The sequence below is a fragment of the Hyla sarda genome, chromosome 4, assembly GCF_029499605.1.
Source record: "Hyla sarda isolate aHylSar1 chromosome 4, aHylSar1.hap1, whole genome shotgun sequence".
In the NCBI taxonomy this organism is placed as follows: domain Eukaryota; kingdom Metazoa; phylum Chordata; class Amphibia; order Anura; family Hylidae; genus Hyla; species Hyla sarda.
This window is the reverse complement of record NC_079192.1, coordinates 89,946,537-89,958,242: the sequence shown is the minus strand read 5'-3', so window position 1 is coordinate 89,958,242 and position 11,706 is coordinate 89,946,537. Positions and strand designations below refer to the sequence as shown.

The 11,706-nt window shown below is 46.0% G+C and overlaps 1 long non-coding RNA gene across 1 annotated transcript; it reads left to right on the top strand.

Moving 5' to 3' along the window:
* Nucleotides 1-4,896: 4,896 nt before the first annotated feature.
* LOC130368200 (uncharacterized) lies at nucleotides 4,897-5,635 on the top strand. The gene is made up of 3 exons (XR_008892351.1): nucleotides 4,897-4,964; nucleotides 5,065-5,229; nucleotides 5,332-5,635. It is a non-coding gene; the product is annotated as an uncharacterized LOC130368200 (long non-coding RNA).
* The last annotated feature ends 6,071 nt before the right edge of the window (nucleotides 5,636-11,706 follow it).

The following is an 11,706-nucleotide window of genomic DNA, read 5'->3' as shown; positions in this document are numbered from 1 at the left end:
AGTATATAGGGAATTTATGGGAGCACAGCATATATTTCATTATATTGGAACATTATATTTTTATGTATGCTGGCACTGTGTGTAGATCCTTAGGGTGCGTTCACGTGTGCCTATTTTTGCTGCAGATTTTGCTTCTCATTGACAATGGGAAGAGAAATCTGCTAAAGCAAATCTGCAGCAGATCTGCAGCAGAAAATACGCACGTGTGAATGCACCCTTAGTGGTGGCACAGTATAGTTAAATATTAGTGGCACAGTATATAGTTCATTAATGTTGGCACAGTATATAGGGAATTAATAGATGAATGGTGGCACAGTATATAGTTCATTAATGGTGGCACAGTATATAGGGAATTAATAGATGAATGGTGGCACAGTATATAGGGAATTAATAGATGAATGGTGGCACAGTATATAGTTCATTAATAGTGGCACAGTATATAGTTCATTAATAGTGGCAAAGTATATAGGGAATTAATAGATGAATGGTGGCACAGTATATAGGGAATTAATAGATGAATGGTGGCACAGTATATAGTTCATTAATAGTGGCACAGTATATAGTTCATTAATAGTGGCACAGTATATAGGGAATTAATAGATGAATGGTGGCACAGTATATAGTTCATTAATAGTGGCACAGTATTTAGGGAATTAACAGATGAATGGTGGCACAGTATATAGTTCATTAATGGTGACATAGTATATAGGGAATTAATAGATGAATGGTGGCACAGTATATAGGGAATTAATAGATGAATGGTGGCACAGTATATAGTTCATTAATGGTGGCACAGTATATAGGGAATTAATAGATGAATGGTGGCACAGTATATAGTTCATTAATAGTGGCACAGTATATAGTTCATTAATAGGGGCACAGTATATAGGGAATTTATAGATGAATGGTGGCACAGTATATAGTTCATTAATGGTGGCACAGTATATAGGGAATTAATAGATGAATGGTGGCACATTATATAGGGAATTAATAGATGAATGGTGGCACAGTATATAGTTCATTAATGGTGGCACAGTATATAGGGAATTAATAGATGAATGGTGGCACAGTATATAGGGAATTAAGGGGAGGTACGGTATATAATTAAAGGGAAACTGACAGGCTGTTTACTCGCACTAAACCCAATACACTAGGTTACAGTGCAGTATACAAAAATTGGTCTTTCCATTTTCTAGGTATTGCCCCACATTGCTAGTATGCGAAGTCAGTCTTGTGCGCAATGGAGGCGGAGCTTCCCTGCCTCCATCCTGTATGCTGTGCTATGCCTCGCCATCTTTGTATATTTATAATTATTTTTTTTGCCAACTTTAGTATATTGTAGACTGTAAGCATATATTAGTGTGGTGTCCATCTCTTCAGTGTAAGAACCAGAGCTGTGTGGAGATTCCTGCGTAAGGTGGGTGATTGGTGATGGGTGCTGGGTGATGGGTGCTGGGTGATTGGTGCTGGGTGATTGGTGCTGGGTGATTGGGGATGGGTGATGAGTGCTGGGTGATTGGGGATGGGTGATGGGTGATTGGTGCTGGGTGATTGGTGCTGGGTGATTGGTGATGGGTGCTGGGTGATTGGTGCTAGGTGATTGGGGATGGGTGATGGGTGCTGGGTGATTGGTGCTGGGTGATTGGTGCTGGGTGATTGGTGATGGGTGCTGGGTGATTGGTGCTAGGTGATTGGGGATGGGTGATGGGTGCTGGGTGATTGGTGCTGGGTGATTGGGGATGGGTAATGGGTGATTGGTGATGGGTGCTGGGTTCTGTCATATAGAGCTCAGGTGGGGGCATATAGGGGGAGATTTATTAAAACCTTTGCAGAGGAAAATCCTTCCGCAAAACGATCTGATTGGTTGCTATGGGCGACTGCACCGCTCTTTCTCTGCACAGGTTTGATAAATCTCCTCTATAATACAGTATATTATAGGGCAGCTGTCATATCTTTTCTGTAAATAAGACTGACAGCACAGCCAAAGTGTATATACACATGGCAGACCTTCATAGAAACTGTTCTTGACTCGATTTTACAAAAACACCAACTTTTATGGGGGCTAAGAATGTCGAGAAAGCCTGGCGGGAGGCCACTGTGTCCCTGGGCCGCAGCACATCTGCCCATTAAGTCTGGCAGACGTTTTTTAAATTATGAAAAGTGCCCTCTTTTTTACTTGAGCCCCTGCCCTCCAAAATGTCTGTGCATGTCCCTGGTCTGCAGGGCAAAGCACAGGGGGCATTATATGTGAAGAGCACATGACAGGGGGCCCCCTGTCCTGTGCCCTTCACATATAATGCCCCCTGTGCTGTGCCCCTCACATAATGCCCCCTGTCCTGTGCCCTTCACATATAATTTATATGTGTGGCACAGCACAGGGGGCATTATGTGAGGGGCACAACACAGGGGACATTATATGTGAGGGGCACAGCACAGGGGGCATTATATGTGAGGGGCACAGGACAGGGGGGCATTATATCATATAATGCCCCCTGTGCTGTGCCCCTCACCTAATGCCCCCTGGGCTGTGCCACACATATAAATTATATGTGTGGGGCACACAGCACAGGGTGCATTATATGTGTGGGGCACAGCACAGGGGGGCATTATATGATATAATGCCCCCCTGTGCTGTGCCCCTCACATATAATGCCCCCTGTGCTGTGCCCCTCACATATAATGCCCCCTGTGCTGTGCCCCTCACATATAATGCCCCTTGTGCTGTGCCACACATATAAATTATATGTGTGGGGCACAGCACAGGGGGCATTATATGTGTGGGGCACAGCACAGGGGGACATTATATGATATAATGCCCCCTGTTATGTACCCCACACTTATAATGCCCCCTGTGCTGTGCCCCTCACATATATTGCCCCCTGTGCTGTTCCCCTCACATATATTGCCCCCTGTGCTGTTCCCCTCACATATATTGCCCCCTGTGCTGTGCTCCTCACATATAATGCCCCCTGAGTGGACAGGACATGGGGCTTTATATGTGAAGGGCACAGCACAGGGGGCATTATATGTGAGGGGCGCATGATAAGGGCATTATATGTGCGGGACGCATGATGGGGGCTTTATATATGAGGGGCGCATGATGGATGCATTATATGTGAGGGGCAAAGAATGGGGGCATTATATGTGAAGGGCACAGCACAGGGGGCATTAAATGTGTGGGGCACATGACAGGAGCATTCTATGTGAGGGGCACAGCACAGAGGGCATTATTATGTGGGGGAACAGGACAGGTCATATTATATGTAGGGGCACAAGATGGGGCATTATTACTATATGTGAAGGCACAGAGTGTTTTGCCTTTCAGAAGTATAGTGTATATTGTGAGGAATTTCAGGGGTGGTACGTTTTTTAGGGGCCACAATACATTACGGTATTTTACTCAGAGGGTAGTTACAGCACAGCAAGTTATATTCAGAGAATGCACTGTGTGGTAGTATTAGATTTAGAGGGCACAGTGTGTGTTAGTATTATATTCAGTGGGTACAGTGTGTGATAGTATTATATTTAGAGGGTGCAGCGTGTGATAGTATTATATTCAGAGGGTGCAGTGTTTGGTAGTATTAAATTTAGAGGGCACAGTGTGTGGTAGTATTATATTCAGAGGGTACAGTGTATGGTGGTATTATATTCAGAGGGTACAGTGTGTTGTATATTCAGGGGGTACAGTATGTCAGAATTATATTAGGAGGGTGTGTGACAGTATTATATTCAAAGAATACAGTGTTTGGCAGTATTATAATAATTATTGTTTTCATATAGAGGATCAGAATGCATTGGCATAGTGAGGAGACGTCTGGGCATCAAGTTCTGCAGAGAGAAGATTTAGCTGGAACAAATCCTGGCGGTATGTACCATCTGAATTAGATAAGGAAAGACTATAGAGAAGACGTCACCTGTAATCACTGATATCATTGTTTATTCTCCTCACTATAGAGAAGACGTCACCTGTAATCACTGATCTCTATAGTGAGGAGAATACACAATGATATCAGTGATTACAGGTGACGTCTTCTCTATAGTGAGGAGAATACACAATGATAAGACGTCACCTGTAGTCACTGATATCACTGCGTATTCTCCTCACTATAGAGCCTTAGCACTTTCCCATTCTGTGGCAATTGGTATATATGATTATTTTTCTGACATATGAGCACGGCCTAAGAGTCTTAAACAAGGTTAGGACTGTATGATACATTTAATAATATTGTAAGTTCCGTAATCTTCTGTCCGCCAACACAAAATACTCTAATAGCGCCCCTCCCGAGACTCGACTCTGGATCCGCCCCTGCTCCCAGCATGCCCTGACAGCCGAAGGCTGAGAGTTGTAGTTTTGCAACAGGTGGGCAGCCACAGGGGATCGGTGTTGCAGTATGTCAATCTAGGGCCATGGTGTCTGATCTTGAACTGGCAGCAGGAGCCATGACCACTTTAAATCAATGGCTGCTGGGACGTATGACTAGTGACATCCTTCGTTCCAGACCGCAACGTCAGGGACGTCACTCGTCAGACGTCCCGGCGGCCAGCGCTGCTCATTGAGCCTACCGGAGTAGCATTGATCTATGTAAGAAACCTATGGGCCCAGGCTGTTGGGGCCACCAAATGATATTACATATACTGAATGTCTGGTTAGGAGAAACAAATATAACGCACCCACAGGGAGTGGCGCCATTTTAATAAAATTTGTCAAAAACCTTAGATAACAGTCATACAGAATATATTAGAAAGCTTTTTTGATTTTCAGCCAATCAGAGAGCAGCACTACTGAAATAGAACTCCCAGGAGGTAACAGCGTGTCACACATGTGATGTCATAACCATTGTCCACCAAAGAGCAGCACTGAGCAGAAATAACACTGCTCCTGTTCATTTTCCATCAGTGAGGGGCCGGTGCTGGACACTGTGTAGGGACGCGGGAATGCAAAGTCATACACATGACTGTGACTGGTAAGTGTTACATTGTTGTGTCCAAAAGATCTTTAGTGCAGTTCCATGTGTATTTCTATGATAAACATGTAAATAATCTATCTTTTTTTTCTTATCTTAGATGCACTATCTCCAGGACATGGAGTAGCATTTCCGGACCTACAGCAAGACGTTGGATGAAGGCATAGCCCCAGAAATAACACTGGTCCTGTTCATCAGTGAGGGGCCGGTGCTGGACACTGTGTAGGGACACGGGAATGCAAAGTCATGCACATGACTGTGACTGGTAAGTGTTACATTGTTTTGTCCAAAAGGTCTTTATTGCAGTTCCATGTGTATTTTTATGATAAACATGTAAATAATCTATCTTTTTTGTCCCCTATCTTAGATGCACTATTTCCAGGACATGGAGTAGCATTTCGGGACCTACAGCAAGACGTTGGATGAAGGCACAGGCCTAGGAATCATGCACATACACAGAAACATTTGCCCAAATTCTAGAGGTAACCTCCTTTAGTATGCCCAGAGGAAGGGCCATACAGTAGCCATGGATTCCCTACAGGTTTCCTCCCCTCTGGAGGTTTTTCCTGTCCTGAGTATTAGTTACTGTACGCTCTTTGTGAGTGATGGGAGGTTACAAAAAATCCCCTACACAAACATTTTAATAAATAATAAATAAAGTTCCCCTTTTTTTAAACTGTTCTTTGACTTGTTCGACTCATTTATTTATTTCTGTGTGTGAAAATAGAGTTAGCAAAACATGGATGACCAAAGCTGCTCTCCTGCACGATCTGCATAATGTGGTGCAGAGAGAGGCAACTGGTGCTGGCTGGTGCAGTTTATGAGGCAAACGTAGAACACCCAGCAAGTTCCATGCACACGCCTTTTTCTGATGAATGGGACTCATGCAGGGAACTTGCTAGGGGTCATACGGTTGCAAAGGATCAACTTTTGGGTACATGAACTGTCCCTTAAAGGGGTACTCCGCCTCTAGATATCTTATCCCCTATGTAAAGGATAGGGGATAAGATGTCTGATCAAGGGGATCCTGCTGCTGGGACCCCAGCAATCTCCACGCAGCAACCAAAATTCTAAATAGTATGTTTAGATCACTGGTTCCTGTGATGGGATTCGTGACATCATGCCACACCTTCTTGTGACATCACACCACCTCCCATAGACATAAATGGAAAGGGCGTGGCGGGAGGTCACGACCCGCACCACGAGAACCCAGAGTTCTTAATATATTATTTGGAACGCCGGGTGCTGCATGAAGATTGCGGGGGTCCCAGTGATCAGTCATCTTTTGTCCTATCCTTAAGGTAGGGGATAAGATATCTAGGGGCGGAGTACCACTTTAAGGAATTAGAGAGTGTAGGCATGCCTTACAAGCAGGTAGAAAAAGAACAGCTGGGAGAAATGACAGGACACGAAGCAATATTTGGCTGGGACCGATTTTGGGTGTGTTCTGGCCAATTAAAGGAGAACTATAGCAAAAATTAACTTATCCCCTATCCATGGGTTATGGGATAAGTAGCTGATCATGTGGGGTCCCCCTGCAATACCTGGGATGAGACCCGTCGCTCAGTGAGAAGCGCTCGCTGCAGACGTCAAATCTCAATTTCCCTGGACCCCCCCCCCCCCCTTCCTTCATGTCCACCACAGACGCCCCCAGACTGCTGTTTCTTACAGAGTTTTATGCCCAGAAATGGTTGGCTACTCACTTTGTCAGTAGATTCTCATCCTAAATATGAAGACAATCAGGGAAATGTACCTGTGGAGAGGAAATGTTGTCCAGTTGCTCTTAGCAACCAATCAGATCACTTCTTTTATTTTTCAGAGGTCTTCTCAAGAATGAAAGAAGTAATCTGATTGGTTGCTATGGGCAACATGATGAAAACATATTTTTTTTCTTTAACAACTACAGTACTACAACTCCCAATGTAGTGTGTCTTTTCAACCTGTGCCTCCTCCAACCCTGACCCTTAGGGGGGCACAGACTGACCACACTGGGGGTTGTAGTACTCTCATTTTTACAGTTCCCCTATAACTCTGCAGTTTCGGTAGAAGTATGAGGCTCAGCCTTAGAGTCAGTGTATCTGGCTGCTCCGGTGTTCTTCTATTTTACAGCCTGGACCCTTGACTTGGGGATATTATAGCTGCTAAAACCTACCATCCACCAACCCCCAAAAGCCCCCTTTGTAACGAGGAATCCCTTACCTTAAACATGACAGACACAGTGTTGGTGGTAACAAGGCCACAGCAGCCCCTTTATTAAATATCAAACAATAAATAACAATAAAACATTGTAAGGCAACCTTGTATGAACATCATACATAACATTGAATAAAACATTTTTTTTTTTTTTTTCAAAGTAAAGTTTTATTAAGGTTTTCAACATACAAGGTAAAATGAAAATTACAACATGAGAAGTGTCTACACTGGTCAGGCAACAAAGCCCACATGGCTCAAGTAAACAAGGAGTCACTCAGCGAAGTTAAACATTACAGCAGTCCGAGCCTCACATCATAAATGAACTCCAGAGAACAGAGGTTGTGAGTAGCTAACAGGATTCAGAACTACGTATAAATTCGATAACTTTAGCGAAAATTCAAACATCGCCAGTGGTGAAGCAGAGAACCAGGACAGACAAAGGAAACACAACATCGGTAGAGGGAACTGGAAGATAGGAGAGGAGGGAGAGAGAGGAAAAGATACAGGGGGATAGAGGAAGGAGGGGGGGGTGTAGAAGAATCGAAGAGGGGGAGATAGGATGCAGCAGACTTAGTGTAATATGGCAGAGAGTCTTACCTGTTCGGACTGAACCTCTCCACCTGTCTAAGCAGTAAACAGCAACTGTGGGTGAGCTATTGCGGAGTTGGACAGAGGGGGATGAGCGTGCGTGGTGACAGATCCAGGTTATCATCAGTGAACTCCTGAAAGGCAACATAGGATAGCCAAGGCGACCAAACAGCATGGTATTTATCGAACTGTCGGGTAGAGTCTGCCCGGAGTTCTTCCATCCTACAAGTATAGGTAACTTCCCTCAGCCATGAGGAGTAGGTCGGGGGTAGTGGAGATTTCCAAAGGCGAGGGATCACAGCTCTAGCCGAGATAAGTAAATAGTGTGCTAAAGTGGCTGACAGACGGGGGCATGTGTTAGGGAATATGGACAGGAGGATAGGTCGTGGGTCCTTATCGATGGAAAGGGTCGTCAGCCTATTTACGGTAGATAAAACTTGTGTCCAAAACGTATTCAATGTCGGGCATGTCACCCAGATATGGGACATTGTCCCATTTGAGCGTTCGCACCTCCAACATGCATCAGAAGCCTGTGGGAACATCTGCGCCAAAAGAGACGGCACTCTGTACCATCTCGTGATGATTTTATAGTTAGTTTCTTGTGCCTTGCATGAGATACTAGATTTGTGACAATGTAGCAGGGCACGAGACCAGTCATTGTCAGGAATAGAACATTGTAGTTCCCTTTCCCATGCCACTCGATAGGGCAGGGGAATTTCAGAGCGTCCCCCTATGATCAGGGCATAGAGAGTTCCAATTGCATGGGGGACAGGAGCGGAGGCCGCACAAAGGGTTTCAAAGGGGGTCAGTTGTCTATGAAGACGGAGTGCGGCTTTGTTGGTGTTATAGAAGTGTAGAAGTTAACTATATTGGAACCTATGTATAGTTGAAGGCTGAGTTCCACCCAAAAGGTCGTAGAGGGATTTCAAGCCTGTGGGTTGCAGTAAGGAAGAGAATAGGACATAATCAGACTTTTTACGCGTTAAGAAAGTGGCAGAAGTCTGCGCTGGAGGGAAGAGCACATTGCCAAACAGGGGCATAAGGGGGCCATCCGGGAAATAGTGAGATGTATTTTTCAGGTAGGACTGATGTGCTCGCAGTATTGAATGTGTTACCGGGGGTAAATGGTCAGGTGGGTGCAAGGGGGCGGGCAGTCTTTTGGTCCACAAGGTAGACCTAGCATCCACACCACAGAGATTTCTTTCAAAGACAACCCATTGCTTAGCAGTCTGACTGTGGTAGCAGTCTAGTATTCTGGCTAATATGATCGCCTTGTAATACGATAGGCAGTCTAGCAGTGCGAGGCCACCCTCCCTCTTGCGTCTATAAAGCACCTTCCCTGCCAAGCGGGGATGTTTCTTACTCCAAACAAAGTGAGACTGCATTGCAGAGAGGTCCTTAAAGAAAGAACGGGGGATATGACAGGGGATACAGGCAAAGAGATAGAGTAAGCGGGGTAGGATGTTCATTTAAAAAATATTTACCCTGCCAATCCATGAGAAGTTTTTATTGTCCCATTTCGACAAGTCAGTTCTCAGGGTGTGGAACAATGGGGGAAAATTTAATTGAAAAGTGCTAGCCAGATCACTAGGGACTAGGATCCCAAGATATTTCAGTGATGACCTCTGCCATTTAAAAGGGTAAGTGAAAGAAATGTGAGTGATCATTTGGGAGGGCAGTGTGATATTCAAAGCTTCGCTTTTGGATGGGTTCAGTTTATAGTTACTATAAGCCGAATATTGTGCTATGGTGGAGAGGAGGGAAGGGAGGGTAGTGAGCGGGGAGGAGAGAAATAGAAGGACATCGTCAGCGAACGCTGAGCATTTGCAACTGCACGAGGGAGAGGAGAGGCCTCTTATATCTGGATTCGAGCGTATTGCATTGAGCAAGTACTCCATGCATAGGACATAAAGGATAGGTGATAATGGGCAGCCTTGCCTCGTACCGTTGCGAATGCTAAAGGGAGCCGACAGCTGTCCATTGATTCTGATTCTAGCCTGGGGTGAGGAATACAGCGCCATGATTCTGGCAAACATATGGGGGCCCAAACCTATTTGTCTCAGAGTCGATCCCAAAAATTCCCAGTCCACCCAGTCAAAGGCCTTCTCCGCGTCCAGAGAGAGCAAGAATAGGGGAGAAGCGTGTAATCGAGCACAATGCACTGCAGAGAATGCTCATAGAGTATTATCTCTTGCCTCCCTTCCGCAGACGAAGCCCACCTGATCCGGGTGGATGAGGGAGCTCATGTAGGGTGCCAATCTATTTGCTATTAATTTCGCGAATAATTTTGTGTCAGTGTTAAGGAGAGATATTGGTCGGTAGTTAGAGCACTGCAGGGGGTCCCTCCCATCTTTTGGAATGACTGTGATATATGCGTCAAGGAAGGCCTGGGGGATTGAGGAGGAAGATGAGATAGCATTAAAAGTCAGCAGGAGTGTGGAGGACAGGTCATCCCTGAGGGTCTTATAGAACTTGGCAGTATAGCCATCTGGTCCCGGACTTTTACCAGCAGGTAGGGCCGATATCGCCAGGTGGAGTTCTTCAGGGGTGAACTGAGCCTCCAAGTCCGAGATAGATTCAGCAGTTAGGATGGGCAATGCCGTTTCATGTAAGTAATTCTGTAAGGAGGGTTGAGTGTCAGTGTGAGAGGAGAGAGCGGTAGGTTAAGGGAGGTTATATAGGTCTGTATAATATTTCTGAAAAGTTTCCAGTATTTCCGGCGTGAGGGAAGAAGGGGTGCCTGATCGAGTGCGAATGGAGGGGACATAGAGGGTCGAGCGTGTCGCCCTAAGGGCCCTCGCCAGCATCTTCCCCGATTTATTACTCCACTCGTAGAACAGTCTACCCGTTAGTTGTCTATAGTGGCAGTGTTTTTTGTTGAGCGTCTCTAACAGATCACTCCTGACTCTGATAAGTTCACGGTAAGTTGAGTCCTGTTGGTGTTGTTTGTGCCGTGTCTCTAGGATGTGCAGCTCTCGGTATAATGTCATCAGCTTAGCTGAGGCTTCCCTTTTCAGCCAAGCCCCATGCCTCATCAAAACTCCCCTCAAGACACATTTCAATGTTTCCCACTTGATTAGCGGTGACGACGGATCCCACTTCATTAAGCTTCCAAGAGGCATGTGGCTTGACCAAGGTCGGAAGCGTAAATGTACCCTGAACTGGGGCATGATCAGACATAGAGACAACACCAATCGTAACAGAAGTAAAAGAGGGGAGGAGGGAGTGTGAACAGAGAATGTAGTCTATTCTACTGTATGTTTGTCTAGGGTGTGAGAAGAAGGTATAATCTCGTCCTTGTGGATGGAAGGCTCTCCAGGTATCAATTAACTGTAATAGATGTAGCTTATGCCTAAGGGCCCTGAGTTTACTATGAGAGATGTATGAGTGTCCTGATGAGGTGTTGTCACGATGCCGGCTGGCAGGTAGTGGATCCTCTGTGCCAGAGAGGGATTGGCGTGGACCGTGCTAGAGGATCGGTTCTAAGTCACTACTGGTTTTCACCAGAGCCCGCCGCAAAGCGGGATGGTCTTGCTGCGGCGGTAGTGACCAGGTCGTATCCCCTAGCAACGGCTCAACCTCTCTGGCTGCTGAAGATAGGCGCGGTACAAGGGAGTAGACAGAAGCAAGGTCGGACGTAGCAGAAGGTCGGGGCAGGCAGCAAGGATCGTAGTCAGGGGCAACGGCAGGAGGTCTGGAACACAGGCTAGGAACACACAAGGAAACGCTTTCACTGGCACTAAGGCAACAAGATCCGGCGAGGGAGTGAAGGGGAAGTGAGGAGATATAGGGAAGTGCACAGGTGTAAACACTAATTGGAACCACTGCGCCAATCAGCGGCGCAGTGGCCCTTTAAATCGCAAAGACCCGGCGCGCGCGCGCCCTAGGGAGCGGGGCCGCGCGCGCCGGGACAGAACTGACGGAGAGCGAGTCAGGTACGGGAGCCGGGGTGCGCATCGCG